The 24736-nt window shown below is 40.2% G+C and overlaps 1 protein-coding gene across 2 annotated transcripts in view; it reads left to right on the top strand.

Moving 5' to 3' along the window:
• The window catches only part of PCCA (propionyl-CoA carboxylase subunit alpha), a 462660-nt gene that overhangs the window by 7654 nt on the left and 430270 nt on the right, over positions 1 to 24736 (top strand). The gene's annotated exons all lie outside the window — the stretch shown is intronic.

Below are 24736 nucleotides of genomic sequence, written 5' to 3'. Positions count from 1 at the left end.
CCCTGGGCCGAAGGCAGGTGCTAAACCTCTGAGTCACCCAGGGATCCCCGTAAATTGTTCTTTTAAATCCTATATAGAAAATCTAAGAAAGCCAAACCACTAAAATTAATAAGAGAATTCAGCAAAATTATAGGTTACAGGATTAGTATACAGAGGACCAACAATATTCCTGTGTGCCAACAACAAATTGAAAATCCAGTTAAAAAAATACTTTATGAAGGGGCACCTGGCTGGCGCAGTTGGTAGAGCATGTGACTTCTGATCTTGAGATTATGAGTTTGAGCCCCACATTGAGTGTAGAGATTTTTTTGTTTGTTTTCTTTTTAAAAAGATCTATTTATTTATTTGAGAGAGAGTGAGAGTATGAGCAGGAGAGGCAGAGGGAGAGGTAGAGAGAATCTGAAGTAGACTCTGTGCTCAGCATAGAGCCCAACACAGGGGCTGATCTCAGCACCTTGAAATCACTAACTGAGTTTAAACCAAGAGTTGGACACTTAACTGACTGGGCCACCCTGGTGCCCCTAGAGGTTACATTAAAATTTTTTTAAAATAAAAATTAAAAAATAACATATTAAATAGTGAAAAAGCTATAAGGGACCTTGGAATATATCTAACAAAAGATGTTGAAGATTTTTATGGAGAAAATTATTAAAGAATTTATTTAAGTACATAATGTATACACGTAACATGCTCATGAGTGGGAAGACTTGATTTTGTAAAGATGTAATTTGTTCCTGTATTAACTCATGCATTCCCTACAGTTCCACTATAAGTCCTAATACTTGTGTATGTGTGTAATTTGATAGGTGGATGTTAAAATTTATTTATTTATTTAAATATTTTATTTATTTATTCATTAGAGACACACAGAGAGAGAGAGAGGCAGAGACACAGGCAGAGGGAGAAGCAGGCTCCGTGCAGGGAGCCCGACATGGGACTCAATCCCAGGTCTCCAGGATCACGCCCTGAGCTGAAGGTGGCGCTAAACCGCCGAGCCACCGGGGCTGCCCAGATGTTAAAATTTAAATGGAAAAGTAAAATGTTGGGCAGCCCCGGTGGCTTAGTGGTTCAGTGCCTGTCTTCAGTCTAGGGTGTGATCCTGAAGACCCTGGATCAAGTCCCATGTCGGGCTCCCTGCACGGAGCCTGCCTCTCCCTCTGCCTGTGTCTCTGCCTTTCTCTCTCTGACTCTCATAAATAAATAAGTAAATAAATAAAATCTTTTTTAAAAAAAGGAAAAGTAAAATGTCAAGAATTGCCAAGATGATTTTGAAAAATAATGAGTGATTTGTCCTGCCAAATATAGGATTTAATGTAAAATTTTAGGGATCCCTGGGTGGCTCAGCGGTTTAGCGCCTGCCTTCAGCCTGGGGTGTGATCCTAGAGTCCCAGGATCGAGTCCCACATCGGGCTCCCTGCGTGGAGCCTGCTTCTCCCTCTGCCTCTCTCTCTCTCTGGTCTCTCATGAATAAATAAATAAAATCTTTAAAAAAAAAATAAAATTTTAGTAATGATAGTATTGTGACATTTTCACAAGCTTATAAGCAATGGAACAGAGGAGAGTCATGTACCTATAGTAATTTGGTATGACACAGGTGATATTATAAATCAATGGGATGGTATATTCAATAAATAGTACTGAAACAATCAACTAACTGCATATAAAAACTATAAATCTTTACCCTAACTGTATACAAACCATGTTCTAGTATTAAAACCTTAATCTTAAAAGCAAAACTTATGGGATGCCTGGGTGGCTCAGCGGTTGAGCGTCTGCCTTTGGCCCAGGGCATTATCCTGAAGTCCCAGGATTGAGTCCCACATCAGGCTCCCTGTGTGGAGCCTGTTCTCTCTCTGCCTGTGTCTCTGCCTCTCTCTCTCTCTCTGTGTGTGTCTCTCATGAATAAATAAATAAAACCTTTAAAAAAATAAAAGCAAAAGTTAAACATTTTCAGAAAAAAAATGTAAGAGAATATCTTTATTATCTCAAGAGGGACTTCCTACTAGACATAGATCATCCTAAAATAACTATTTATGTGTTATCTAAGAAATTCTTTTTTTTAAAAAAGATTTATTTATTTATTTCAGAGAGAGAGAGAGAGAAAGAGAGAGAGAGAGAGAGAGCACTAGTGGGAGGGCCCAAGGGAGAGGGAGAGAGAATCCCAAGCAGATTCTGCATTGAAAGCAGAGCCTGATGCAGGGCTTGATCTAATAATCCTGAGATTATGACATTAGCTGAAATCAAGAGTTGGACACCTAAATGAACCACCCAGGTGCCCCATCTAAGAAATCATTATTTTTTAAAAATATATTTTATTTATTTATTCATGAGAGACACACAGAGAGAGAGGGAGAGACATAAGCAAAGGGAAAAGCAGGTCCCTGCAGGGAGCCTGATGTGGGACTCAATCTCGGGACTCTAGGATCATGCCCTGAGCCGAAGGCAGACGCTCAACCACTGAACCACCCAGGTGTCTCTAAGAAATTCTTCTTCTTCTTCTTTTTTTTAAAAATTTTGTTTATTTATTCATGAGAGACAGAGAGAGAGAGAGAGGCAGAGACACAGGCAGAGGGAGAAGCAGGCTCCATGCAAGGAGCCCAATGTGGGACTCAATCCCAGGACTCTGGGATCACACTCTTAGCCAAAGGCAGATGCTCAACTGCTGAGCCACCCAGGCAGCCCCCTAAGAAATTATTCTTGATCATATTTGGCATTTTTGGTTTAGTTTCTGGTAAAAAAAAAAACATTTTTTTTTTATTTTTTTAATTTATTTATGATAGGCACACAGTGAGAGAGAGAGAGGCAGAGACACAGGCAGAGGGAGAAGCAGGCTCCATGCACCGGGAGCCCGATGTGGGATTCGATCCCAGGTCTCCAGGATCGCGCCCTGGGTCAAAGGCAGGCGCCAAACCGCTGCGCCACCCAGGGATCCCAGTTTCTGGTAAAAAAAAAAAAAAGATGCCCAAATGCAGTAGCCAATTAGATAGCAATTTAACTCTCTTTCATGTAATAGTTCAGGGTAGATAGATGGACTTTGCTCCATAAAGCCATCCTAGAGATCTAGACTAGTTAGCTGACTAGACAGCTTTGTTATCTTCAACATATAGCTTGTAAGGTGCTCTAGTTTTAACATTTAACATGACAATGTGAAGGAAGATGAAGAAACAGCAATTGAACACGTGTGCCTAATAATTGAAGGCTTTTACCCAGAAGCAGTATACATTGTTTCCAGTTTTTCCAGGCACATTCTGTTATTGGCAACTGAGTCCCACCAAGCTGCAAGGGAGACTGGGAAATGTAGCTTAGCTAGGTAGACCTATGTCTGGCTCCAGCTGTTACTGTGGAAGAAGAGGAAAATAGCTGTTGATGTCACTGGAGTGGATGAGATACTCGCTGTGGCTTGTTATGATCTGGATAAGGCCTCCCTTTCTGGTCTCAGTGCTTGGTGGCCAATACTCAGTAGAATCTAAGGAGTAAAAATAGGCCCCAATGCAAAGTCTAATGTAGGCTTACCCTCAAGAACAACATAAAGAGCTTTTTTCTCTCCATACATAGGTATATAACTTTATGACCAAATAACATTTAAAAAAAACTAACAATTCTGGGATGCCTGGGTGGCTCATTGGTTGAGTGTCTGCCTTTGGCTCATGGCTCAGGGCATGATCCCAGAGTCCTGAGATTGAGATCTGCATCAGGCTCCCTGCAGGGAGCCTGCTTTTCCCTCTGCCTAGGTCTCTACCTCTCTCTCTGTGTCTCTCATGAATAAATAAATAAAATCTTTAAAAAAACCTAACAATCCCAACACTTATATAAACATTCTTTGGAAAAGTTAAGAAAAAGTTAAACTTGAAAGCAACACACTATAAAAAAAGTAAACAGAGGGGCACTTGGGTGTTTCAGTTGGTTAAGCATCTAACTTTGGCTCAGGTCATGATTTTAAGGTCCTGGGATTGAGCTCCCCAGTTAGTTGGAAGTCTGCTTGTCCCTCTCTCTATGCCTCTGCCCCTGTTCCCACTCATGCTCTTTTTCTCTCTTTCTCAAATAAAATCTTTAAAAAGTTTATAAACAATATTTTCCCACTACCAACAGTGTTTAAATTATAATCTAAGTTAAAATAGTTTTGTGATAACGTATATTAGCAAAATTTTCTAGGCTATACAACTTCATTTTTGAGTTGCTTAAATTTCTGTCCTAATTAGTAGTAACTCAATTAAATATTTCTTTAAAAAAATATTCTTAAGTAATCTCTACACCCATTGCATGGGGTTGAACTTAAAACCCTGAGATCAAGAACCACATCCTCTACCAACTGAGCCATGCCCCTGTTAAATGTTTCTTTATTGTGATCCTGAAGCGGTCTTGGTTCATTTTTTTTTTTAATTTTTATTTATTCAAGAAAGACATAGGTAGAGAGAGAGGCAGAGACACAGGCAGAGGGAGAAGCAGGCTCCATGCAGGGAGCCTGACGTGGGACTCGATCCGGGGTCTCCAAGATCACACCCTGGGCTTAAAGTGGCACTAAACCGCTGAGCCACCCAGGCTGCCAGGTCTTAGTTCTTTTTAACTAAGAGAAAGAATGTCTTTTTTTTTTTTCTTTTAATTCCAGTATAATAGTGTTATGTTACCTTTGGGTATTCAACAATTCCATACATCACCCAGTGCTCATAAAGACGAGTATAATCCTTAATCTCCATCACCTATTTCTTTTTTTAAAAAAGAGTTTATTTGTTTATTTGAGAGCAATAGTGAGAGGAAAAGAGAGAGAGAGAGAAAGAGAGAGAGAAATATTACGAGTAGGGGGGAAGGATGGAGGGAAAAGTAGATTCCCTGCTGAGTAGGGAGCCTGATGCAGGACTTGATTCCAGAACCTGGGGATCATGACCTGAGCCAAATGTAAACACTTAGCCAACTGAGACACTCAGGCACCTGCCCCCCATCACCAGTTCACCCATCCTCCCACCCACCTCCCCTCTGGTATCCATTAGTGTTTTCTCAATAGTTAAGAGTCTGTTTCTTGGTCTCTCTCTCTCTCTCTCTCTCTCCTGTGCTCATTTGTTCTGTTTTTAAAATTTCACACATGAGTAAAATCATATGGCATTTGTCTCTTTCTGACTGACTTATTTTACTTAGCATTATATTCTTTAGCTCCATGTTGTTGCAAATGGCAAGATTTCATCCTATTTTATGGCTGAATACTATTCCATTGTATATGTATACTACATCTTCTTTATCCATTCATCTGTTTTTAAATTTTTATTTATTTTTTTAAAGATTTTATTTATTTATTCATGAGAGACACAGAAAGAGAGGCAGAGACATAGGCAGAGGGAGAAGCAGGCTCCCCACAGAGACCTCGATTTGGGACTTGATCCCAGGACCCTGGAGTCATGACCTGAGCCAAAGGTAGTCGCTTAACTGACTGAGCTACCCAGGTGCCCTTCATTCATCTATTGATGGACACTCGGGCTACTTCCATCATTCACTATTATAAATAACACTGCTAGGAGAATGTTTTGCCATAGATATACAAATAGGCTTCTCAAAAATAAAATTTAAAAGAATACATTTTGGGGATCCCTGGGTGGCGCAGCGGTTTGGCGCCTGCCTTTGGCCCAGGGCGCGATCCTGGAGACCTGGGATCGAATCCCACGTCGGGCTCCTGGTGCGTGGAGCCTGCTTCTCCCTCTGCCGGTGTCTTTGCCTCTCTCTCTCAATCTTTCTCTCTCTCTGTGTGACTATCATAAATTAAAAAAATAAATAAATAAAAGAATACATTTCGGTAAAAAACATACTCTTATAGGAGCACCTGGGTAGCCCAGTTGATTGAGCATCTGACTGGTGGTTTCTGCTCGGGTCGTGATCTCATGGGTTATGAGATCGAGCCCTGAGCAGGGCTCCAAGCTCAGTGCAGAGTCAGCTTGAGATTCTCTCTATTCCTCTCCTTCTGCCCCTCTCCCATCTTCATGTTTGTGCACCTGTGTGCTCTCTCTCTCAAATAAATAGATCTTTAAAAAATTTTTTTAAAAATATTTATTTATTTATTCATGAAAGACACACAGAGAGAGAGAGAGAGGCAGAGACACAGGCAAAAGGAGAAGCAGGGTCCTCACAGGGAGCCTGATGCGGGACTTGATTCTGAATCCTGGGATCAGGCCCTGAGCTGAAGGTAGGTGCTCAACCACTGAGCCACCCAGGCGTCCATATGAGGACAATTTTAAACATAAACTAAAAATAAATACAAATAATGAAAATTTATGCATAGCAATACATGCCACATGCAATGTGAAAAGACGAATGACTAAATGGGAAAATATTTGTAATTCATATTATAAAGGGATAAGATCCTTAAAATATAAAGAGCTTTTAGAAATAAATCAAGGGATCCCTGGGTGGCGCAGCGGTTTGGCGCCTGCCTTTGGCCCAGGGCGCGATCCTGGAGACCCGGGATCGAATCCCACATCAGGCTCCCGGTGCATGGAGCCTGCTTCTCCCTCTGCCTGTGTCTCTGCCTCTCTGTCTCTCTCTCTCTCTGTGACTCTCATAAATAAATAAAAAAAATTAAAAAAAAAAAAAAAGAAAGAAATCAAGACCAGAGCAACAACCCAGTAGAAAAGTGTAGAACATATTTTAACAGTTCAGAAAAAGAAATCCTATATATTTTTTATTTTTAAAATTTTATTTATTTATTTATTTTTAAGATTTTTATTTATTTATTCATGAAAGACAGAGAGAGAGGCAGAGACAGAGGCAGAGAGAGAAGCAGGCCCCACGCAGGGAGCCCGATGTGGGACTGTATCTCGGGACTCCAGGATTGCGCCCTGGGCCAAAGGCAGGCACCAAACTGCTGAGCCACCCAGGGATCCCCAAAAGAAATCTTTTTTTTTTTTTTTTTTTTTTTTACTTATTTATGATAGTCACAGAGACAGAGACAGAGAGGCAGAGACAGAAGCAGGCTCCATGCACCGGGAGCCCGACGTGGGATTCGATCGCGGGTCTCCAGGATCACGCCCTGGGCCAAAGGCAGGCGCCAAACCGCTGCGCCACCCAGGGATCCCAAGAAATCTTTTTTGTTTTGTTTTGTTTTTTTAGAAATCTTTTAAATATGTGAAATGATGTTCATTTTCACACATGAGTTAAAACCTTACTGAGAGGGCAGCCCCGATGGTGCAGCGGTTTGGCGCTGCCTGCAGCCCGGGGTGTGATCCTGGGGACCCTGGATCAAGTCCCATGTCGGGCTCTTTGTATGATGCCTGCTTCTCCCTCTGCCTGTGTCTCTGCCTCTCTCTCTCTCTCTCTGTGTCTATCATGAATAAATAAATAAAATCTTAAAAAAAAAACACCTTACTGAGATAAATAATTTCTCACCTAGGATATGGGCAAAAATTCAAAAGTTTGATAACACTCTTTGTTGGAGAGATGGTGGGAAAATATGCACATTGCTGGTAGAAGTACAAAAAGGTACAAACTTTATGGAGGGAAATTTGGCAATATACAGAAAGCTTACATTTGATTTACCCTTTGTTTCCTATTGCTGCTTAACACATTACCACAAACATAGTAGCTTACCCAACACAAATTTATTATATTTCTGGAAGTCAGAAGTCTAAGATGTGTCTGCAGGGCTGCATTCTTTCTGGAGACTCTAGGAGAGTATAAATGTTTATCACTTCATGGCCAGGGATTATATAACTTTGAATCTCTCATGTGCATTGAGTATAAACTTAATAAATACTTATTATTGGTAATGATATAAATACTAGTGATCCTTTAAATTAAATACTTTTATCTTTTGTTTTTCCCTAATTTTCTATTTTGGAACTTTTTTCTGTTTTCTTTTTCCTTTTTTTTTTTTTAATATTTTATTTATTCATTCATGAGAGACACACACAGAGAGGCAGACACACAGGGAGAGGGAGAACCAGACTCCCAGTGGGGAGCCAGATACAGGACTCCATCCCAGGACTCTGGGATCACGACCTCACCCAGGGGCAGACACTCAAACACTGAGCCACCCAGGCATCCCTGGAACTTTTTTCTTAAGTAGCCTCTACACCAAATGTGGGGTTCAAGCTCATGATCCTTAGATCAAGAGTCTCATACTCCATCAACTGAGCCAACCAGATGCCCTTATTTTAAAACTTTTCAAACACAGTTGCATGAGTAATTTACCATCATGAAACTTCACCCCAACGTGCACATGCTGAGATTTAAGGACATTCTCCAATATACTACTATTATCACAACTTAGATAACATCTAATACCCAGTTCATGTTCAAATTTCTCCAATTGCGGGATGCCTGGGTGGCTCAGTGGTTAAGCGTCTGCCTTCAGCTCAAGGCGTGATCCTAGAGACCTGGGATCAAGTCCCATATCAGGCTCCTGCATGGAGCCTGCTTCTCCCTCTGCCTATGTCTCTGCCTATCTTCCTGTGTCTCTCATGAATAAATAAATAAATAAAATCTTTTTAAAAATGTCTCCAATTGTTTTAAGATTTTATTTATTTATTCATGAGAGACACATACATAGAGAGAGAAAGAGACAGAGAGAGAGAGAGGCAGAGAACACAGGCAGAGGGAGAAGCAGACTCTATGCAGGGAGCCCGACGTGGGACTCAATCCCAGGACTCCAGGATCACACCCTGAGTCCAAGGCTGGTGCCCAACCGCTGAGCCACCCAGGGATCCCCTCTTTTTTTTTTTTAAAAAAAAGATTTATTTATTTATTCATGAGAGATAGAATGAGAAACAGAGACATAGGACAGGAAGAAGCAGGCTCCCTGCAGGGAGCCCCATGTGGCATTGAATCCCAAACCCTAGGATCACACCTTGAGCCAAAGGCAGACACTCTACCACTGAGCCACCCAGGCGTCCCTCTCTAATTGTTTTAACAGATACCTTTTATAGGTTAAAAATCATACAAAGTTTTCTACACTGTTATCTTCTTAGTCTTTTTTGGTCTAAAAAAGTCCTTCACAGGATGCCTGGGTGGCTCAGTGGTTGAAGGTCTGCCTTTCGCTGAGTGTGATCCTGGAGTCTGGGGATTGAGTCCCACATTGGGCTCCCTGCATATAGCCTGCCTCTCTCTCTGCCTGTGTCTTTGCCTCTCTCTCTCTCTCTGTCTCTTTCTCTGTGTGTGTGTGTCTCTCGTGAATTAATAAATAAGATCTTAAAAAAAAAAGTCCATCACTTTTTTTTTTTTAAGATTTTATTTATTTATTTGACAGAGCAAGAGCACACAAGCCAGGAGAGAGGCAGAGGGAGAGGGAGAATCAGATTCCTCGCTGAGCAGGGAGCCCGATGTGGGGCTCGATCCTAGGACCCCAGGATCACGACCCGAGCAAAAGGCAGATGCTCAACCAACTGAGCCGCCCAGGAACCCAAAGTCCTTCACTTTTAATTTTCTTTTTATGACATTAATAGTAAATGTTTTTGAAAGGTCCAATCTACTTTTATTTTTATTTTAAAGATTTTTATTTATTTGTTTGTGAGAGATACACAGAGAGAGAGAGGCAGAGACACAGGCAGAGGGAGAAGCAGGCTCCACGCAGGGAGCAGGACTCTATCCCCGGACTGCAAGATCACGCCCTGGGCTAAAGGCAGGCGCTAAACCGCTGAGCCACCCAGGAATCCCCTCTACTTTTCTAATAGTGTATATCTCACATTCTGTGTTTGATTATTTCCTCATGGTGTCATTTAACCCGTTCTATCCCTTCTCTTTTCTATAAACCTAGAGGGTTTTTTTTCTTTTAAGACTTTATTTATTTATTTGAGAGGGAGAGAAGGACATTCTCCAATATACTACCATTAGTATTCATAAGCAGGGGGAGGGGCAAAGGGAGAGGTACAAGCAGACTCCCTGCTGAGTAGAGAGCTTGATGTGGGGCTCAATCCCAGGACCCTGAGATCAGGGCCTGAGCTGAAGTCAGATACTTAATGGACTGAGCCACCTGGGCACCCCAAGTCTAGAGGTTTGATTAGACTCAGGTTGAATTCATGATGTCATTTAGTTCCGTTATTAGTGATGCTACATTTGGTCACTTTGTTAAGGTGGTAACTGTCAGTTCTTTCTATGATAAAGGTACGTTTTCTTCTTTGGAGTTAAAAATGATATATGGAGTGATACTTCAGTATAGAGTGAAAATATCCCTTCACTCAATGAACAAACATTTACCTGTCTTATTTAGTTTGCTGTGATGTAGGGTTGATTCATATTCATAGGCTCAAGATCAGAAGATACTTCCAATTAGAACAGTACTTCTCACCTGGAGGTGATTTTGCCCCTCAGAGACGTATTTGGTTGTCACAACTGAGAGGGGGTGCATACTACAGGCATCTAGTGGGTAGAGGCCAAAGATGCTTTGCGTATCCTGCAATGCACAGGAAAGCCCTCCTAGCAAAGAACTGTTCAGCCCAGGATGTCAGTATTTCTACTGCTGAGAAACCTTGTCTAACCTAGATATAGAATTAAGCTGCTTTCTCACACACAGTTCATTTCAGAGACACTAGTAAAGTTTTAGACCCTATCTTCAGCAGTGGTAGAAACCAAGCAGATATTAGAGTCCATCATAATATTATCATGTTTCTTTCAAACCAGGCAGATTTTGCTGCCCACCTGTTCTGTCTTTCCTTTCCTTTATAGGTTATCTTCTCAAGAAGGATTTAAATTGCTTTTCTTTACTTTTTTTTTAAGGATTTTATTTTTAAATAGTCTCCACACCCAATATGGAGCCTAAACCCGCAACCCCAAGACCAAGAGTCACCTGCTCCACCAACTGAGCCAGCCAGTTGCCCTGCTTTTCTCTACTATTAATAAACTAACGACATAAGGATGGAAAGAAAAAAAAATACTAGAATTAATACATTGAGGGATTTTTGTCTGCTTTTGTGTTTCCTAGAAGATTTTGTAATGTCATCTTAAAAGCCTCAGAACCAGAGAAGAGAAAATGGAGAAAGAGAAATATCAGGTTAGGAATTCACTGTTACAAAAATGGTCCAAAGAGAGTAACCAGAGTTCAAGAAGGGGCATGAGAGTGCAGAGGGCATTTCCACTCTCACACCTGTAAGTTATTAATGACCTTTGAAGTGATTGTTGATGGAAGCACTTGTACATTTGAGCTGCTTCATATGTATACTTAGTGTATTCAGAGAACTGCCTAGCTCTGGAGCCCTGAAATACCTTCAAGCTGCATTAGAGATCAAACGGCAAAATCCATGACTTGGGAATATCATATAGCCATGTGACATGTGGAAGGGTCCAGAGTATGAGAATCAATGCATAAACAATCACACTGTATATTTTTAACTGAGAGATTTAGCATTGCTTCCATAACTTTTAAAATTGCAATCTCAGAAAATAATGTCCCACATTGAAACCAAGATAAGGTGGTAAGAGGAAAAGTGTTTATACATTTATTTTGGGTTCCTATTCTTAAAAGGTTAGAATGTAAGTGCCTTGTTTTCATTCAAGTTGTCATTGGATACCTTGTACAGCATTTGCTTGTCTTAGGTTTTGAACTCCTGGGACAAGGCATTGCCTTTCCCTATTGAGGGCTGAGTCAGCAGTTTTGTTTGCACTTAACAAATAAGGAATCACTCAAGTCTGACTTTTCTGTGCCATGGAGTGAGCACATGAATGCATTCAGCAGCTACAGTTAAACTTTTGGAGAAATCAGCAAAATATCTAGGTCTGTGGTTTTATTTTGTTTTCCCTCAGTATTTCTTAAAATTATTTTTCATACTTTTTTACCACATACTTTCCAACTAGAATAACATAGCAATTGTCGGCCTGACATAGGATTAAGAAATAATCCTAGGGCACCTGGGTGGCTCAGTCAGTTAAGTGTCTGCATTTGGCTCAGGTCATGATCTCAGATCGAGTCCCACATTGGGGTCACTGCTTTAAAATCTTAAAAAAAGAAAAATCATCCCAAAGAACTCCATGGAAAATTACAGAACATGATTTACTTCTCAATTTCTACTTTTTTTTAAAAAAATATTTTATTTATTCATGACAGACACAGGGAGAGAGAGGCAGAGAAACAGGCAGAGAGAGAAGCAGGTTCCATGCAGGGAGCCTGTTGTAGGACTTGATCCCTGGACTCCAGAATCACACCCTGGGGCTGAAGGCAGACACTCAACCCACTCAGCCACTCAGGTGTCCTTACTTTTTTTTTTTTTTTTTAAGATTTTATTTATTTGTTCACGAGAGACTCAGAGAAATAGGCAGAAACATAGGCAGAGGGAAAAGGAGGCCCCTACAGGGGAGTCTGATGTGGGACTCAATCCCAGGACCCCCAGATCTGAGCCAAAGGCAGCTCAACCACTGAGGCACCCAGGCATCCCTCAATTTCTGCTTCTTAATGAATAGGCAAGTTTTTCAGGTGAACAGTTTGATTAGAAATTAAGAATTAGGGGATCCCTGGGTGGCTCAGCGGTTTAGCCTGCCTTTGGCCCAGGGTGTGATCCTGGAATCTCAGGATCGAGTCCCACTTTGGACTCCTGCATGGAGCCTGCTTCTCCCTCTGCCCGTGTCTCTGCCTCTCTCTCTGTGTGTCTCTAATGAATAAATAAGTAAAATCTTAAAAAAAAAAAAAAGAAATTAGGAATTAAAACTTAATCTAAATCCATTTATCATTTTTAATATTTTTTCCTGTATTTGCTCAATTTCTGCAAAATACACAAAATTGAAGAAATAGATGACATAGTATATGTCGTTATTCTTTTATATCATTCTCTGTAAGTGGGAAGAGGGAATAAGAAAGGAGGCATAGGCTGCCTCTCTCTCTCTCTCTCTCTCTCTCTCTGTGTGTGTGTGACTATCATAAATAAATTTTAAAAAAATTAAAAAAAATAAAAATAAGTAAAAAAAAAGAAAGGAGGCATAGGGGATGCCTGTCTGGGTCAGTCAGTAGAGCATGTGACTCTTGACCTCAGGATTGTGAGTTCAAGCCCACGTTGGGTGTAGAGATTACTTAAAATCATAAAATGGTGCCTGTCTGGCTCGGTCTATGGAGCTTGTAACTCTTGGTCTTGGGGTTGTGGGTTTGAGTTCCACACTGGTTATAGAGATTACTTTTATTTTTATTTTTATTTTTTTTAGAGATTACTTTTAAAAAATAAAATATTTAGAAAAACGAAAAAATAAGATCTTAAAAAATATTTTATTTTATTTTTTTTAAAGATTTTATTTATGTATTCATGAGAGAAAGAGAGAGGGGCAGAAACACAGGCAGAAGGAGAAGCAGGCTCCATGTAGGGAGCCCAACATGGGACTCGATCCTGGGTCTCCAGGATCACGACTTGGGCTGAAGGCAGGCACTAAACCGCTGAGCCACCCAGCCTACATTTTAAAAAATATTTTAAAAAGAAAAGAAAAAAGGAATAGGAAGATGGTCAGAGTAATTATTCTAATATCTGGGGTCTTATCTCTTGTCATTGTCAGTACCTTTACTTCTCTTTGAAATTCTCATTATCTTTATGATTAATTAATTAATTCATTAATTTAGAGAAACACCAAAGCTAACAAGGATAGTATAAGAAAATAAATTATAGGCTTATGTCATTCATAAATCCTAAGTAAATCTAAGCAAACTAAATCCATCAATGAGTAAAAGTGATGAAATACATCCTGACCAAATTGGATTCATTCCCAGAAATGCAAGTTAGTTTAACATTTGAAAGTTGATTTTATTACAATTAATATATACAATTTACTAGATTAAGAGGCTAAAGGGTAAAAACCATATGGTCATCTTTTTTTTTTTTTTTAAAGATTTTATTTATTTATTCATGAGAAACATGGAGAGAGAGTCAGAGACATAAGCAGAGGGAGAAGCAGGCTCCACGCAGGGAGCCCGACGTGGGACTCGATACCGCGTCTCCAGGATCACACCCTGGGCTGAAGACAGGTGCCCAAACACTGAGCCACCCAGGGATCCCCTGGTCATCTTTTTTAAAAAAGATCTATTTATTTATTTATTTATTTATTTATTTATTTATTTATTTACTTATTAACTTATTTACTTATTTACTATTTATTTATTTATTTATTTATTTATTTATTTATTTATTTATGAGAACCACACAGAGAGAGGCAGAGGCAGAGCATAGACAGAGGGAGAAGCAGGTTCCTCACAGGGAAGCCAATGTGGGACTCGATCCCTCCACCTATGTTGTTGTTCAAGAGTCAATGGTATATTTGCCATGAATTTTTCTAAGGTGGGCTTTATCGGGTTATGGGAGTTTATTTATATTCCTAACCTGTTTAGAGTGTTCTCATTTTATTTTTCTGCATTTATTAAGATGATCATATGGGGTGGGGGGACACCTGAGTGGCTCAGTCAGCTAAGCATCTGCCTTTGTCTCAAGTCATGATCCCAGAGTTCTGAGTTGGTCCTGAGATCCCCCCCAACCCCTACCCTCACTACCCCACCCCCCACTTCCAGCTCCTTGCTTAGCAGGGAGCCTGCTTCTCTGTCTCCCTACTACTCTTTCTGTCTGTGCTTTCTCTCTGTCAAATAAATAAAAAAAGGGATGCCTGGGTGGCTGAGTGGTTGTGTCTGCCTTTGACTCAGGGCCTGATCCCGGGATCTAGGATTGAGTTCCACATCCTGCTCCTTGTGAGGAGTCTGCTTCTCCCTCTGCCTATGTCTCTGCCTCTCTCTCTCTCTCTGTCTCTCATGAATAAATAAATAAAATCTTAAATAAATAAATAATATCTTAAAAAAAAAAAAAAGGATGAGGGACACCTGGGTGGCTCAGTGGTTGAGTGTCTGTTTTTGGCTCAGGATGTCATCCCAGGGTCCGGGATCAAGTCCCACATAGGGCTCCCTGCGAGCTGCCTATGTCTCTGCCTCTCTCTCTCTTTCATGAATAAGTAAATAAAATTCTTTAAAACATAAAATAAAACCACTATTACATTTAAACATCATGAAAAATCTGTTAGAAATATATATATTTTTAAAAATTCCATTTGTGCCTGGCTGGCTCAGTTGGTGGAACATGTGATTCTTGATCCCAGGATTGTAACTTTGAGTCCCATATTGGGTGTAGAGATGACTTTTAAAAAATCGGTAAAAATTCCATTTATTATAGTACCGAAACTTTTGCGATACTTTAGAAAAATGTAACAAAAAGAATTTATTTTCAAGAGATCTAAATAAATGTAGAGCTATTTTATGTGAATGGGTGAGATTCAATATTTTAGGAATGCTAATTCTGCCTCAAGAGTTATTGGAATTCCAGTATCTCCAACAGAGTTATTCTTTGAATTTAAGATGCTGAATCTATAATTGATATGAAGGAGCAAAGGTCCAATAGTATCTAAGACACTTCTAATGAAAAACAGTAAGGTTGCTAGATGGTCTTAGAATTTTACTTTACAGATATAGTCATTGAGAGTGTTGAACTGACTCAGAAATAGAGAAATAGACCAGTGGAACAGAATAGAGAATCAGACCCCCTCCCCCCCAGATATGACCATATTGGGACAGTAAGTATACTGGAAATCTGAGGGTAAAAAAGATGATTTTTGAAAAAATGGTCCAAGTACCATCCAATTAAAAGAAAAACAAAGTCTGGTTCCTACTCAAACCATAAACAAAAATTAATTCTGAGTAAATTAAAGATTTAAATATGAAGGCTAAGCTATAAAATTTTAAAAAGGTGATAGATTTATCACCTCAGGATAAGAAAGGATTCTGTTAACAAAACAAAATTTTCAAACCAAAATTGAAAGATTAATCAATTAGATTACATCAAAATTAAAGTTCTGTTTCTTTTTTAAAGATTTACTTATTTATTTTAGAGAGAGAGAGCATGCACAGGGGGGAGGGGCAGAGGAAGAGAGGGGAGAGAGAGAGAAAATTCCAAGCAGACTCTCTGCTGAGCACTGAGTTCGACATGGGACTCTGTGTCATAACCCTGAGATCATAGTCTGAGTTGAAATCAAGAATTGGCACTTAACTGACTGAGCAGCCCAGGTGACCCTTGTTTTGTTTTGTTAAAGATTTTATTTTTAAGTAATCTCTACACCCAATGTGGGGCTTGAACTCACAACCCTGAGATCAGAAAAAGTTCTGTTTAAAAAAGACATAAAAAAGAGTGGGAATATAAACTACAAACCAGGATAATATAATTCTAACATATATAATTGAAAAATGAGGGGATCCCTAGATGGCTCAGCAGTTCAGTGCCTGCCTTTGGCCCAGGGCGTAGTCCTGGAGTCCTGGGATCGAGTCCCACATGGGGCTCCCAGCATGGAGCCTGCTTCTCTCTCTGCCTGTGTCTCTGCCTCTCTCTCTTGTGAATAAATAAATAAGTCTTTAAAAAAAAAAAGAAAAAGAAAAAGGAGCAAAATATATGAACAGGCATTTCATAGAAGAGAAAGACAAACAGCCCATAAGTATATGCAAAGACATCAAGCTCATTAGTAGTATGGGAAATGCAAATTAAACCATAATATATCATTCATATTTACTAGAATGGAAAATGTTAAAGTTGGATAATAACAAATACTGACCAAGGTTATGGAACAAACATTTCTCATTGTAACATTGTAAATTGCTACAATCACAATCAATTGCTAAAACCATCTTAGCATTATCTAGTAGTAGTTAGTACTAGTCAGCAGTAAAGTTGAACCCTGGTGCATACCAGCAATTTCATTCCTAGGAATGTATCCTAGAGAAAGCTCATACATATGTTTATTAAGATACAAGTGCACAGGGGCACTTGGGTGGCTCAGTTGGTTGGGCATCCTTTGGGTTCAGGTCATGATCCTGGGATCCTGGGATCAAGCCCCAAGTTGGGTTCCCTGCTCAGCGAGAATCTGCTTCTCCCTCTCCCTTTGCCCTTCCCCATCTCATGCTTTCTCATTCTCTCTCAAAATAAATAAATAAAATCTTAAAAAAAACTTTTAAAAAATGTAATATTGAGCAAAAAAAAGCATGTCGGAAAAATAAACATTATATCATTTTTAGTGCATTAAGCCTGCTGTAACAGAATATCATAGAGTGGCTTAAAAACAGCAGAAAATGTATTACTCACAATTCTAGAGGCTGAAAGTCCAGAATCAGGATACTATTATGGCTGGGTGAAAGCCTATTTCAGGTTACATACTTCTTGTATCCTCACATGGCAGAAGAGGTCAGGGAGCTCCATGGAGCTCTTTTATATGGGCACTAATCCCATTCATTAGCATGGCTTATATGCCCATGTCCTAATACCATCACGTTGGCAGTTAGGTTTCAACAGATGAATTTGAGGGAGACACAAACATTCAGACCATAGCACATTTATTTGTTTAAAATGTAAAAGAAAAAAAATGTAAAAGAGACACATTAATTATTTTTAAAGATTTACTTATTTGAGAGAGAGCGAGCGAGCACAGAGGGAGAGGGAGAAGCAGACTCCCCGCTGAGCAGGGAGTCTGACTTGGTGCTTGATCCCAGGATCCTGGGATCACAACTTGAGCCAAAGGCAGATGTTTAACCAACTGAGCCATCCAGGTATCCCTAAAAGAGACTTATTTATTTATTTTGATTTTATTTATTTGAGAGAGAGAAAGAGAGAGAGAGGTGTTGGCAGGGGCAGAGAGAGAGAGAGAGAGAGAGAGAAGCAGACTCCTTGCTGAGCAGGAAGCCTGATGCAGGGCTTGATCATAGCATCCAAAGATCATGAACTAAGCTGAAGGCAGACACTTTAATCGACTGAATCACCCAGGTGCCCTGAAACACATTTAAATTATACATTTTTAAGTTCTACATAAATACGTGATAAAAACGTGTAGCAAAGGATTGAATGATTATAAAAGTCAGGATTGTGATTATTTAGGTTGGAGTGATGGAGTGTTTGAGAAAAGGCATTGTATGGGTAGGGGCTTCAAGGATACTGATAGTGTTCTTTTTTATAAGCTACATCCTGAGTACGCAGGTATTTGTGTTATTGTTTTTCAGGCTGTGTTTATAATATGCACTTGTCCATTTGTGTGGTATTTTCATATTAAAATAATTAAAAAGAAGAAGAATTTGTTAAAAAAATCAGATATCTGACTCTCAGTCCCTTTACCTTTAGCAAGGATATAAATGAGTCATGTTTTTGGAGAAGACAGAGTTGTTTTTTTTTAATATTATTTATTTATTTATTTATTTATAGAGACACACACACACACACACACACACGCACACACATGAGAGGCACAGAGACACAGGCAGAGGGAGAAGCAGGCTCCATGCAGGGAGCGGGACATGGGACTCGATCCAGGGTCTCCAGGATCACACCCTAGGCTGCAGGCGGCGCTAAACCGCTGCACCACTGGGGCTGCCCAAAGACAGAGATTTTTATTATTTATTTATTTTTTAAGTTTATTTTTAATTAATTAATTTATTTTTTAAAGATTTTATTTATTCATGAAAGACCGGCAGAGGGAAAAGTAGGCTCCATGCAGGGAGCCCGATGTATGACTCGATCGCTGGGACTCCACTATCACATCCTGGGCTGAAGGCAGGTGCTAAACTGCTGCTGAGCCACCCAGGCGTCCCTATTTATTTAAGATTTTATTTTTAGGTAATCTCTGCATCCAACGTGGGCTCAAACTTAAACCTTGAGATCAAGAGGCACATGCTCCACCAACTTGGTCAGCTGGGTGCCCCTTAGGGCAGATTTTCATTTATTTTTAAAGATTTTATTTATTTAATCATGAGAGACACACACACAGAGAGGCAGAGACATAGGCAGAAGAAGAAGCAGGCTCCTCGAGGGGAGCTGGATGTGGGACTCAATCCCGAGACTCCAGGATCACCCCCTGAGCCAAAGGCAGATGCTCAACCATTGAGCCATCCAGACGTCCTAGGCTAGATTTTTTTAAATTAAAAAAGGGTTTTATTTGGAAATAATTTCAAACTCACAGAAAAGTTGCAAGAGTGATACAAAAGTACTTGTTTGGCTTTTACTCAGATTCATTTATTGTTAACAATTTGTCATAAATTGCTTTTTTGTTAGAGGTTTCTCATTCCTCTTTCTCTATTTTTTTCTAAATTAGTTAAGAATAAGCTGCATGCATTATTTCTCTTTGTCTCTGAATTCTTTATTGTATTTTTCCTAAGAAAAAGGACATTGTGTTCCATGACCACAGGGCCGTTATTAACTTCAGGAAATGTTAACAGTAAAACAGTACCTTTGAAAGACTTATGTCCACATTCCTGTTTGTCAATTGAATGGCATCCTTCACAGCATTTGTTTCCCTCCACTAGAGGTTGCAGTGTACATACTGCATTCAGCTGTTTTCTTTAGTCTCTTTCATATGGAACAGTTCTGGTGCTTTTCTTTGTCTTTTATCACAATGATAGTTTTGAAGAATACTGAAAAAAAGTTTTTAAAAGAACAGTTCTTTTTAGTTTGCTTGGTATTTTCTCATGATTAGATTTAACTTATGACCCTAGTCAAAATGCTATATAAATGATGTATTTTTCTCAGAGTATCACATCTTGAGGTGTATAATATCTATCTGCCTTTCATTGGTTACACTAATTTTTTTTTTAAAGTAGGCTCCATGCCCGGCATGGAACCCAATGTGGGGCTTGAACTTATGACCATGAGATTGAGACCTCAGCTAAGATCAAGAGTTGGACGTTCAACTGACTGAGACACCAGGAGCCCCTGGTTACAGCAATTTTGATAATTTGGCCAAGGTTTTGCAATTTCTCCACTATAAGGGAGAGGAATTTTTTAAAGGATTTCTTTGGAGAGAGCTGTTGGTAGGCTTTGAACCTTGCTCCCCTCTGATAAGGAGAAGTAGGTATGTGGTTTCCTCCTTCCCTCAAGTCAAAAGTGAGCAGCTTCCACTTGGAAAGCCTAATGTATGTCCTCTGAATTTATCAGGTCACAGTTCACTGAGATCTGACTCTTTTTCAGAAAATCTAGAGATCAAGAGAAGAGCTGGCTTGCTACTTAGAAGTAGAGCAGGGGGGACTATCTAGTAGATTAGAATCAGCCCATTCTTCCAGAATTTGTTAAGTAATCAGTGCATGAGTGTTTCCCATGAACCATATGTGAAAGAGAGGCTCTTTGGGGTCATTGCATAATCTGACTCAAAGGCCATGTAAATGAGGAGAAGCTAGAAGAGTCTCATTGAATTCCCAGTGTTTTGGAGTGAATAAGGGACTTGGGATAGAGTGTATCCTTTCAGGTCAAAGGAACAGCAGCTCAGTCCAACAATGACTTGTAGGGTGTATCTCTTAAGAATCCACGAAGAGCCCCAAAAGAGAAAGGGTTGGCTTAAAATATCTGCAAGCACAGAAGCTATACAACCATCTTATGGTCCTACCAGTAAAGTAGGAACATTTCTTTCCTCCTGTTGGTGGAGGATGATGGGTCGGAAAGAGTAGTGGGGCACCTGGGTGGCTCAGTGGTTGAGTATCTGCCTTTGGCTCAGGTTGTGATCCCAGGGTTCTGGAATCGAGTCCCGCATCAGGCTATCCACAGAGAGCCTGCTTTTCCCTCTGCCTAGGTCTCTGCCTCTCTCTCTGTGATTCTCATGAATGAATAAATAAAATCTTTTTTTTTGAATAAATAAAATCTTAAAAAAAAAAAAGGGAAGAGCAGTAAAATGCCATTAAGGAATGGTAGAAGTTTGGAGAGGAGAAAGATGATTATGCTCCCTTCTGCCATTGATAGGAGTTAACTCACTGCAGAGCCCATCTGCAGGACAGGACAAGAGCTAGCATTAAATTAACCTTGAAGCTTTCATTCTTTTATGGGATCAAACATTTTTATTTATTTATTTTATTTAAAATGGAATTGAGGGGCACTTGAGTTTCTCAGTATCTACCTTTGGCTCAGGTCATGATCTCAGGGTCCTGGTGCAGCCCCACATCCAGCTCCCTGCTCAGTGGGGAGTCTGCTTCTCCCTCACTCCCCCATTTGTGCTCTCTTGCTCTCTCTCAAGTAAATAAATAAAATCTTTAAAAAATATAAAATGGAATTGAGTCTGTGTTTATTTAAAGTAACTATGTGACCTTTAATTATGTAAGAATGATTTAAAAAAGCAAGTGACTGGGACGCCTGGATGGCTCAGCAGTTAAGCTCTGCTTTTGGCTCAGGGCCTGATGCTGCTGGAGTTCAGGGATTGAGTCCCACATCAGGCTCCCTGAGGGGAGCCTGCTTCTCCCTCCATCTATGTCTCTGCCTCTCTCTATGTCTTTCATGAATGAATAAATAAAATCTTTTAAAAAATTAAAAAAAAAATTAAAAAGCAAGTGACTGCTTTAGTCAGAGAAAAGCCATACCTGAGTAAATGTTACTGAGTTGTTTGAAACATCTATTCATTTTTGAATAGGTAGTATATTACATGATTTAAATAAAAATGATATGAAGAGTGTACATGGAGTAATCTCCTCACATCTGTCCCCATCCACACCATTCTCTTACAGGTAAACATTCATATATGTTTATTGTTTAGTATTTCTTTATGCAAATATAAACAAATATGAATGTTATGCCCCTATTTCTTACACAAAAGGTAGAATACCTTTCAAAAGTTTTTTTAAAATTGTGGTTAAAATATACATAACATAAAATTTAGCCCCCCTCCCCTTTTTAAAGAGGATCATGGAAGGGGAGGGGGTTTGGGGGTGGAGTAACTGGGTGACAGGCATTAAGGAGGACACATGATGGGGTGAGTGCTGGGTGTTCTACACAACTGATGAACTATTGCAAACTACATCTGAAACTAATGATGTACTATATGTTGGCAAATTGAATTAATTAATTAATTAAGAGAGGCAGAGACACAGGCAGAGGGAGAAGCAGGCTCCATGCAGGGAGCCTGACATGGGACTCGATCCTGGGTCTCCAGGATCACGCCCCAAGCTGAAGGTGGCGCTAAACCGCTGAGCTACCTGGCTTCCCTGCAAATTGAATTAAAATTAAAAAAAGGAAAAAGGAAAAGGAGTGGATGTGCTCTAAGCCTCAAAAGGAAGCAAGGTAGGAGGCAGCTACAGGAAAGGTGGCACCAACCATGTGGCCACAGGGAGACTGTGGTTAGAGGGTATACAGGCTCACAGAGAAGCCAAATAGTTGAGGGAGTTTGTAACTCCAGAGTCACCACAGAACAACTTTTAATGGCAGAGAGTGAGAGCCCAGAACAAGCTCTGAGGCAAGGAAAGGCAAGACTTATTCAAAGAAACTATTGTAGAGCAATTCCCTTGAGATTGGTTCATTTTTTCCTTCCCATGGCAATATTTCCCTATAATACAGCAACCTATATTGATTTTAATTTTCTTATAATCACATATTAATGTAAATATAACTAATAGTAGTCAGGGGAGTATATAGTTTTACTGCTGGGAGTGATCAGTAGATTAAAAAGAGTAAATTAAAAAAAATAAAAAGAGTAAATTAAGGGACTCCTGGGTGGCTCAGTGGTTGAGCGTCTGCCTTGGGCTCAGGGCGTGATCCCAGAGTTCCAGGATGGAGTCCCACATCGGGCTCCCTGCATGGAGACTGCTTCTCCCTCTGCCTTGTCTCTGACTCTCTCTCTCTGTGTCTCTCATGAATAAATGAATAAAATCATTTAAAAAAATGAACTATCTCCTAGTTCCTGTGCAAATGTTTAAAAAAAAGTAAATTAAGAATGGAACTATCTAGGGGCACCTGGCTGGCTCAGTTGGTGGAGTGTGCAACTCTTGATATGCGGGTTTTAAGTTTGAGCCCTGCATTGGGTGTAGAAATTACTTAAAAAAAAAAAAAAAAAAAAAAAAAAAGAAAGAGAAAATGAGAACTACCTAGAACATGCAGGGTTTTTTTTTGTTTTGTTTTGTTTTTAGATTTTATTAGAGAGCACGAGTGAGCTCGAGCAGGGGAGGAGCAGAGGGAAAGGGACAAGCAGACTCTGTCCTGAGCATGGAACTCTACTAGGGGCTCAATATGGGGTTGGGTCTCATGACCCCAAGAATATGACCTGAGTTGAAACCAAGAGTCAGGTGCCTAATTGACTGAGCCACCAGGCACCCTAAGAGCATGTAGCTCCTTTTTTTTTTTTTTTTTAAGACTTATTTATTTATTTATTTATTTATGAGAGAGAAAGAGAGAGAGAGAGAGAGGCAGGCAGAGACACAGGAGGAGGGAGAAGCAGGCTTTTATTCATGAGAAACAGAGAGAGAGGCAGAGACACAGGCAGTGGGAGAAGCAGGCTCCATGCTGGGGGCCTGACGCGGTACTCGATCCCGGGACTCCAGGATCGCACCCTGGGCCAAAGGCAGGCGCTAAACCACTGAGCCACCCAGGGATCCCCGCATGTAGCTCTTGATCTCAGGATTGTGAGTTCAAATCCCATGTTGGGCATGGAGCCTACTTAAAAAGGTGGGGGTAGGCACCTTGCTGGCTCAGTCAGTAGAGCATGAGACTCTTGATCTCACAGTTGTGAGTTTGAGCCCCATGTTGGGTGCAGAGATTTCTTAAAAATAAAATCTTAAAAAAGGAAAAAAAAAAAAGAATGGGAACTACTTATATTAAAGGCATGGGGAGGGATCCCTGGGTGGTGCAGCGGTTTAGCACCTGCCTTTGGCCCAGGGCGCGATCCTGGAGACCCGGGATCGAATCCCACGTCGGGCTCCCAGTGCATGGAGCCTGCTTCTCCCTCTGCCTATGTCTCTGCCTCTCTCTCTCTCTCTGTGTGACTATCATAAATAAAAATAAAAAAAGAAAAACTTAAAAAAAATAAAAAATAAATAAAGGCATAGGTAGAAGATGGCCCTGTGAAGGATACTAAGAAGTGAAATCAGAGATTTATCAAGTAAACCAGGAAAGAGTGGTCTCAGAAAAGCCAAGGAGGGAGAGAATTTTTTTTTTAATTTTTATTTATTTATGATAGTCACACACAAACACAGAGAGAGAGAGAGAGAGAGGCAGAGACATAGGCAGAAGGAGAAGCAGGCTCTATGCACTGGGAGCCCGACATGGAATTCGATCCCGGGTCTCCAGGATCGCACCCTGGGCCAAAGGCAGGTGCCAAACCACTGCGCCACCCAGGGATCCCAAGGGAGAGAATTTTAATAATGAGTCAATGGGGATGACTGGGTGGCTCAGCGGTTGAGCATTTGCTTTTGGCTCAGGGTATGATCCTGGGATCCGGGATCAAGTCCTGCATCGGGCTCCTTGCACGGAGCCTGCTTCTCCCACTGCCTGTGTCTCTGCCTCTCTCTCTCCCTGTGTCTCTCATGAATAAATGGGTAAACTCTTAAAAAAAAAAAAAAGTCAATGATCAACAATGTCAAATTATATAGACAGGTTAAGTGGAACGTGCCCTCAAGCAAGGCATCGGATTTAGTAGTTAGGTCATTAAGGATTCTTAGTGAGTTCATTTGCTTCATTTTCCTTTAGGTATTTAGAAGTTGCTAAAATTTCATCTTGTTTTAGGCCTATGTAAAGTATTTACATTGTTTCAAATTCAAGTATACAAAACATGTCTGGCTTTTATCACTGTCTTCTCTATCCTGTTCTTCCTCCAACCTCATTAGTAACAACTTTAAAAAATTTTTATGATTTATTTTCCCTTTGTTTTTTAGATTTGAGACTTTTTTTTTTCATGCTCAAGTATGTATGGGTGGATGTCCCCACCTGCCCCGAGTCCCACCACCCTTCACAGAAGGAACTTTTACTTTTGATCTGTACTTTAGAGAGTGCCTCAGCTTTGGTAGCTTGTAAGGGATCAGTGGCATTGATCCACTTGAGCATCCAAT

Source organism: Canis lupus, chromosome 17, assembly GCF_048164855.1.
Source record: "Canis lupus baileyi chromosome 17, mCanLup2.hap1, whole genome shotgun sequence".
Lineage (NCBI taxonomy): Eukaryota > Metazoa > Chordata > Mammalia > Carnivora > Canidae > Canis > Canis lupus.
The sequence above is the reverse complement of the archived record's forward strand: the minus strand, read 5'-3'. Positions and strand labels throughout refer to the sequence as shown.